At 34.6% G+C, this 8,462-nt stretch overlaps 1 long non-coding RNA gene across 1 annotated transcript; it reads left to right on the forward strand.

Annotated features, from left to right (window-relative positions):
* The first annotated feature begins 1,454 nt into the window (after positions 1–1,454).
* On the forward strand, positions 1,455–5,966 carry LOC127161036 (uncharacterized). The gene is made up of 4 exons (XR_007826914.1): positions 1,455–1,708; positions 2,059–2,120; positions 2,291–2,430; positions 5,834–5,966. It is a non-coding gene; the product is annotated as an uncharacterized LOC127161036 (long non-coding RNA).
* The last annotated feature ends 2,496 nt before the right edge of the window (positions 5,967–8,462 follow it).

Genomic DNA, 8,462 nt, shown 5'->3' on the forward strand with positions numbered 1-8,462 from the left:
TTTAGACACACAGACATGAAGAATCAGTGTGAGAATCACAACAACGGTGACCATCAAAAAGCGTGTTGTAGCCAATCAGAACTCATCCATGACTCCCATCATGCATTGCGGCATGAATAAATTATGAGAGTTCAGAGTTGATCTGTTTATCTGAATATGCCGTTTGTCACCATTGTTGAGATTCATGGGCTGGTTCTTGATGTCTATGTGTGCCTAGGTGAAATACTTTTTTTTTTTTTTTTTAAAAAAAAACAAGTTGTAAAAAAAAAAAATCTTTCCAAAATGTACAGGAAGTGCTGGATCTTCTGTGGATTGTCAAGGCTATTACAATAAACAAAAAACAAACCTAACTTAGAGATTAGACTCTAGGTGATTTACATCAAACAATGAATGTGTTAAAACATAATCACCTGGTGACTTGAGCTTTTGGCTTGTCTGGCTGTTTTAACTCAAATACAGCAGCCAAACAAAATCTAGTATTAAAGATTTAAGGGTCAAGAGCCCAACTAATGCAAACACTGACCACTATAATGGTTGCTTAAAAATGTTGGTTTTCTCCTTTGGTGATTCTGCTTATTAACATCAGGTGTCTTCAATAATGATCAATCATCACTTCGTTAATCACCTAATTATCTCATTAACTTCAACACTGCTTCAGTGTTTATATGTGTCCACACTTAGAGTGTTAAATTAACACTGGGGATTTTGCTGTGTACGGAGAGAAGTCAGGCAGACTTTTGCCTTGGCAGAAACAAGTAAAGCAATAAATAATATTTATAAAACAGCTGGTAATCTGACTTCAAACCCAGTGGAGGTAAATGGAACTTTTTCCAAATTCTGCCAACTGCTATATACTGCAGAATCTGCAGAAAGTAGCTGGAAGTAGCTGGTTTTAGTTGGTCTCCCAGTCTGACCAAGCTGGTGTCCATTTGACCTAATTACAAATTAATCAGTTTATTTCACTGACTGACAAGGTTCAATTCAAGGTAAGTTTAGTATCATAATCAGATAGGCTAGATCATACATCTTAAATTATTCTAGTTGTTAATGATAATATATCTGAGAAGAGTCTAAAATAAATTGTAGTATAAAGTATAGTATAAAATCAAGCTAGCACTCAAAAAATCAGCATAGAACTCAAATCACATTAAATTATTGTCTAAAGAAATACATTCACCATAGTTGTATGACCAAATATAATCAGCTGTTTTAATTTTAAGGAGTGTTCCGGTATTAGATAGACTTTTACACAAAATATAAATGAAACAAACACAGTCTTTATATAATAAATAATCACCTGCAATTAAAAAAAAACACTAGGAGAAAAAAAAACAATATCTTTAACAAGAAATGCTTAAAGCCTAATCTGATCACGTGGATCACGTGGTGGTTTGACGCAAAAGTGCAGCATATTGCTGTAAATTTTAAATCTACAGAGGCGGGATTTTCTTCAATGGTCGACATTTGGGAGCAGCAATAAGTACGATTCACAACTGCGGTGATTTATTTCACTTTTAATTTTTCATGTTTGGTAACTGCAGTAGTGTATTAAGGTGTCTACATTTGCAGTAACCGCAGATTAACGAATCCTCCGTCCGCGGGGCGCGAGGGAGACTTGTGCGGGGTTTAAGGAGCGCGGTCGCGGGAGGATTTCACACATTCCCCGGCCTCATAGCGGCTACAGGCGGAAAATCTCTGGGTTCCTACGGTAATAATTACAGGCTTCATTGACAACAGTTGTGATTCACGGGAACGTTGTGTTGTTCAGCACACTTTCTCATGATTATTTTATGATGTAAATCAAATTTGCACAAGCAGTCATCTGTAAACAGGGGCGCCGAAATGAAACGCGTGACGTTACTTAAGTCTCGCAACTCGCGGTCATCCGCTCACGGAGGATGTAAACTGTCACGTAAACTCTGAACGGTGCTGTTAAAGCGGTTAACGATAACTTGATAACTTGCTAATTCGCTTGTTGTTTGACTGTAATGCTTTTTGCTAACTTTGGTTTAAAGAATGAGTTAATCCAGCCCATCTTCCTGTCTGGCCTTTTCGCAGCATATATTCACTCCGGAGTAACCGTACCAGGAGACAGACGGAGATTTGGAGTTCATTCAAAGGTAATGGTTGCATTATAAGAATTTGAATACCTGAATTTTACATGTAGATATGTTACAAGATGTTTCTCAACTCCAGAAAAGAGATGATTTTTAAGGGAGAATGATTCAGATATCTCAAAAGCTAAAACTAATGTGAATTAAATATTGTCTGTTTCCTGACCGATTTGTAGATATTTAAGAGGAACAAAGAAGTTGAAAGGAAAAGTTTCTAAAACAACAGGGCAAATGGTACAGAAGAAACCGGTTGAAGTGAACCCAAGTTGCCACTCTTCTTTGCGAAGTGAAGGATTTTCAGCAGAATTTCTGAAATGTAAGACACACACACATACCAAGATCTCCTTTTTCCTTTTATTATATTCTTTTATTATCTACATTGCCGTTCAGTAGTTTGGGATTAGTACGATTTTTATTTTATTTTATTAAATAACATTTTTTGTATTAAATAAGTCTCTTCTGTTAATCAAAGCTGCATTTAATTGATCAAAAATATAGAAAATTAATTGAAAAAGTAAAAAAAAGTAATGTTGTGAAATATTATTGCAAGTTTTTTTTTGTCTATTTTAATATACTTTAAAATGTAATTTATTTCTGAATTTTCAGCATCATTACTCCAGTCTTTTCATTACTACAGTGTCACATGATCCTTTTTAAATCATTTTAATATGCTGATTTATTATCAATTTTAGAATAGAACAGTTATGCTGCTTAATACACACACACACACATACATATATACATTTTTTTTTTTAACCTATGATCAGAGGTGGGTAATCCAAGTGCCATGAGTAAAAGTCCTCCCCAGTATTTTGTTCCAATCACCTGGATTTGCTAATTAGCACAGTTTTTCAGCCAGGAGGTCCAAGATTGGACCAAGTCATTCCTTTTGAGTCTCAAGCAAGTCTCAAGCCCCTAAAGAGTTAAAGTTAATGAGATAATTGAATGATGATTGAGCATTAGTGATGAACACCTGCTGTTATTACAGAGGATCATATGTTGTTGTTTTATTGGTTAAAATGATGTCACCATCGTGGAGATCAGTATTTGCTTTAGTTGGGCTCTTGACCCTTGACTCCTGGGTTAGATCTTGCTGTTACGATGCGCAAGGTGTTGTAAAGTAGTGAGATCAATGCTGTACCTTTAGCAGATAATAGCTGTTTTTATATGGTGAGATGGTCATCATGAGCATACCTGGACATGCCCAAAATAACTTTATTTTCTTCTTATTTATTTAGGTTTGCACTATCAAATCTGCAGAACTACAGCATGCAAGCATAGTGTTCTTCTAACAGTTACAGTGAATTCAATTAAAACCTGTATAATGCATACAAACATTTTTAACATCTGTACAACTTTGACACACACAGACATCAAGAACCAGCATATGAATCACAACAATGGTGCCAATCAACAAAACACTTCATGCTGGGTAACAGCATAGTAAAAACTCCACTTGTCACCACTGTTGAGGAGCATATGATAAGTGTTCATGTCTTAAAGCCTGAGCTAACGCAATTTTTTTTCTTCTAATATTTAATCATTACAGTGACATTTGTTTAATAGGATTTTTTTTTATTGCAGTTCTACAATAGCTACTTATCATTCAGCAAATCAAAGAGAGAAACCTCTTCATGATGCTCATCCAAATGAGTTCTATGGAGAGAGTGTGAACTAATCTGCTGCTGCAAGCTTTTGATTCAGCAATGCACAAATGTTTGCCGTAAAACAGTATTGAAATTACTTTAAATTACTCCAAGAGTCAAGAGACAAACTAAAGCAACCCTTGACCACAATTATGGTGGCACTGTGTTTTTTTTTTCTTTTCTTTTCTTGACCAATAAAAAATCAACATCTAAACCTCTGTTAATTCTCAATAAGAGATTCTGCAGATATGAAATAAAGTCAGTTTGCTTAGTAATGAGTGAAGCTGGTGATGCTGTTTGTGGAGATGTTTAATCAGATTTTGAGAGATGAAATGTTTTGTTCAGTTGATTCAAGTCAGTTGTAGTTCTTGTGTTTCTCTTTTCTTCAATGATGCTGCTTGTTAACAGCAGATGTTCATCACTAATGCACAATCATCATTCAATTATCTCATTATTTCATCAGGATACTTTCATCATTTTTTTACTTTTATCCAACACGTATGTGTTAAACAGAAATTGATAGTAAAGACTTCTATTGTTAGATAAGATTTCTATTTTCTGTTTTCTATTTGTTGAGAGGTAATCTAATTTTTCTATTCATTCATGCATGCACTGTATGTAACCATTTGGCCTGGCCATGACTAAAATTTTCTGGTCAACTAGTAGTCATTTATTTTTAAGAGATTAGTTGACTAATTGCATATTAATAAACTATATCATTTATAATAATGAACCTTTAATTGCCTATAGCCCATCAGCGCTCAAGTGCACACAAAGCCACAGAACACTGGCAGAAGTAATGATTATGAATGTGTCAGGTAAAGAAAACAGCAAAGAAGACTGCCTTAACATTATAATAATTCATTAATATGTGTTTTCTGTGTTTTCGGCTGCAGTGATAAAGTTGATAACACTTGTCATCTCTACAGTGGATGTGCACGTTTGATTGAATGGATTAAACAATCTGAAAATATTTGTTTTCCATTTTAACTGGCTTATTTAAAAGTAGACATTTCGCTTTCTATAGATACATTTTTCATGTCTGTGAAGCAAGCATGGAGTTTCTGTTTTTTTTGACACCCTCAAGTTCATAGAGACCAGAATTACATCATGGACTTTTTTTTTCTAGCATCTAATGAAATTTTGATAGACAAATGGTTAATTGATGATCAGAACTCAGGAGGCAGCCTTTGTAACCATAGTCAATTTAGCTAAAAACAGCTAAAAATTGTTCATGTTAAGATATTCCTATTCATATTCATCCATGTATACTCATTTATCAATAAAATAGCTACATTAATTAAACACCTACAGAAATATCCAAATGGAAGTGTGTATATATATATATATATATATATGTGTGTGTGTGTGTGTGTAACACCACACCAGCAGAGGGAGCCCTCACCCATTGACTCTCTGTTACCTCTCCCTCTGCTGCTTCACGGGTTACTTCCTGTTTGGTGGCCATTTAAGGAGGCCTACACCAAACAGGACTCTGCGTGAAGTATTGTTTTGCCTGTGTGGACTCTACTAAGCGTTTCTCCTGTTTCATTGCCCTGTTTTGTTATTTTTCACGGTTTTGTTTATTGTCATAGTTTTGTTTTGTTTCATTGCCATAGTTTTTGCCTAGTTTCATAGCCTTGTTCATTTGTCACTTTGGACTGCTCTCTCTTGGATTTTGACCTTCTGCCTGTTTAATTGGATTTGTCTTTTGTCTTGCCTACGTGTTACTGTTTTGTTTGGATTTCGACCCTGCCTGTCTTGACTACGTTGTGTTCAATAAAGCTTGCATTTGGATCTTACATGCTTCCCAAGAGTCCAGTTACAATATATATATATATATATATATATATATATATACATACACACACACACACACTTCCATTTGGATATATCAATTTTATCTTTATTTTAGCAATAAAAGGAACAACTATCAGGGGCATGTTTCTAAATTATTGCAGGCTATATCTGAAAAAAAAGGAAAATGTGCAACAAAGACATGACACTATAGTTTGTTTTTTTAGGTAGTTTTACTTGTTGAAAATTAATAATCTAAATTATTTATTTTTTAAGTCTGTTTCAGTGACAGGCGGAAACAAAAGGAGCCTGAAAGAAGAGAGAGAGAGAAGAGGGAGACACAAGTGGGGCATTACATATCCCAAAAAAATACAAGATATAATAAAAAAGAAAAGAAAAATGAAAATGCATAATATGTTTAGAATTCTGTTATTGTTCATCATTAATTGTTAATATTAATGTTTTAGAATTGTAATCATTCTAATTATTTTGTAAATATTTTGTAAATATTTGTTATTTAAAGGGGCTGTAAGATCAAATAAAAATTGTTTTAATGGTTCCTTGTGGTGCTGCAGATTATTAAAAGTAAACATATTACTTATTTGTCGCATTATTTGTCAGGAAAATTGGGGCAGACACTATGTAATCAATCAATCATCAAACAAACATTTTGACAAGCTAAGACCAGCCTGACCAGCTAAGACCAGCTTGGTTACACTTTATTTTGATAGTCCACTTTAGACATTCTACTAACTATAAGTAACTTTGCAACTACATGTCAACTGATTCTCATTAATTTGTAACTGTATGTCTACTAAGTCTCAGAGCAGACTGTTAGGTTAGGTTTAGGTTTAGTAGAATAAGTTGACATATACTTGCAAAGTTTATAAGAGTGTTAGAAGATATTAAGCAGACAGTCTACTAATACTCTAATGACTAGTTGACATGCAGTTGCAAAGTTACTTACTGTTAGTAGAATGTCTAAAATGGACTATCAAAAAAAAAGTGTTACCCAGCTTAAACCAGCTTAAACCAGCTAAAACCAGCTAAGACCAGCCAGGCTGACCAGCTAAAACCAGCTTGACCAGCTAAAAAAAAGTGGTCAAAACCCCTTTAAAACCAGCTTGATAAACCAGCTATGACCAGCCTGGGAGACCATCTTAAACCAGCTTGACCAGCTTAAGCTGGTTTAAGCTGTTTTTTTTTCAGCAGGGTGTCTGCCCTAAAATTTGTATTTTTGGTCTTTTTCCAGAAGTTTGTAAACCTGTGTCTTTTGCATGCAAATCGCCTGATTGTCATTCACTGGAAAAGTATTCATGGTCCATCTCTGTCTCTCTGGATTGAAGAATTGTCTTCTTGTATAGCAATGAAAAGACTTAACTTACTCAATCAAACAAAAAATGCACATATTTTACAAGATTTGGGACTCCTTCCTTCATTTTTTAGATCAGAATGGACTGACTCTTGAGTAATACCAAATAATCTGATCATGCTCAAGTGTTTAATGACAGTTGACTGTGTTAAAGGAACACTGCACTTCTTTTTTGAAAATAGGCTTATTTTCTAACTCTCCTAGTGTTAAACAGTTGAGTTTTACCGTTTTCAAATCCATTCAGCCGATCTCAGGGTCTGGCGGTAGCACTGTTTGCATAGCTTAGCATAGATGATCAAAAAGTTTCGATATTTTTCCTATTTAAAACCTGACTCTTCTGTAGTTACATTGTGTACAAAGATGGATGAAATGGCTAGGATTTGTACTTTCATTTTGGCATAATAATCAAGGAACTTTGCAGCCGTACCATGGGTACAGCAGGCGCAATGAAAATTTTTTTCTTAATGTTTGGAAACAATAAAAAGTATCTAAAAAAAATCTGCATCTGTTATTTGCATCTCCTGTGCTCCATCAAGCCACTCCCAGCCACTGTTACTGAAAAGTGAATCTACTATTTTGCCTGTTTATCTTTGTAAAGCTGCTTTGCTTTGACACAATCTGTGTTATATAAAGCATTGTAGAAATAAAGGTGACTTTAGCTCACAATGTCTGTCCTTACCTTTCACCGATGTGATAAGCAGGAGTTTTCTTCAGCGTGGTGGTGTGGGTATTTTATGATTTTGATGATGCACCTCACTATGTCAATGGACCCCTTTATCCACCCTTACAAAAATACAAATAGTATGTGACCAATAGACCAATAGTGGGGTGTTCAAAATATTAGGCTTGTTAATCAAGCTCAAATAAGCCTGGAAAACAGCTCTGACCACTGACCTCTGTCAAATTTGTTAAAAACACACAAAATACTGCTTACAAACTCACCATTGAAGAAATGTTAGTAAAACTGCATCCAAATTCCTAAACACCCAATACACAATACCTATGAAATAATTATGAAACATGCTTTACAGCCTTACAAAAATACAAAGCATGTGCCATTTAACCTTGCATGAACCATAAAAACCAAAAAAGAAAGTTTGTTTACACTTTATTTTAAGGTGTCCTTGTTACAGTGTAATTATTCATTGAAGTGCTGAGTAATATTAATTAACAACATGCACTTACTATAGGGTTAGGTTTAGGATTAGGGCTTGTTTTAGGGTTATTGCATGTAATTATGGATAATTTTGTGTAAATACTATAAAAAAAACTGTAACTGTAAAAAAAAAAAGTGTTAGTGAATGTTTTCTGTTCTGTTTCTTTATTCTTTTTAGTGTGGTTGTCTGGGCAGATATTGTTTGTGTAATATCAGCATGACTTGCTCAATCTGGAAACACCTTTTTGAAAGTGCTGCTTTGGTCAATAAACCTCAACCAGCCTGTGAAGACTGTGAAGTCACTGTGGTTAGAAGCCAATACATTGCACATGAAAGTACAGCTCTTTCTTCTCAACAAGGGATGACTCGTCCCTTGG

The sequence above is a fragment of the Labeo rohita genome, chromosome 3 (genome assembly GCF_022985175.1).
Source record: "Labeo rohita strain BAU-BD-2019 chromosome 3, IGBB_LRoh.1.0, whole genome shotgun sequence".
Classification (NCBI taxonomy): domain Eukaryota; kingdom Metazoa; phylum Chordata; class Actinopteri; order Cypriniformes; family Cyprinidae; genus Labeo; species Labeo rohita.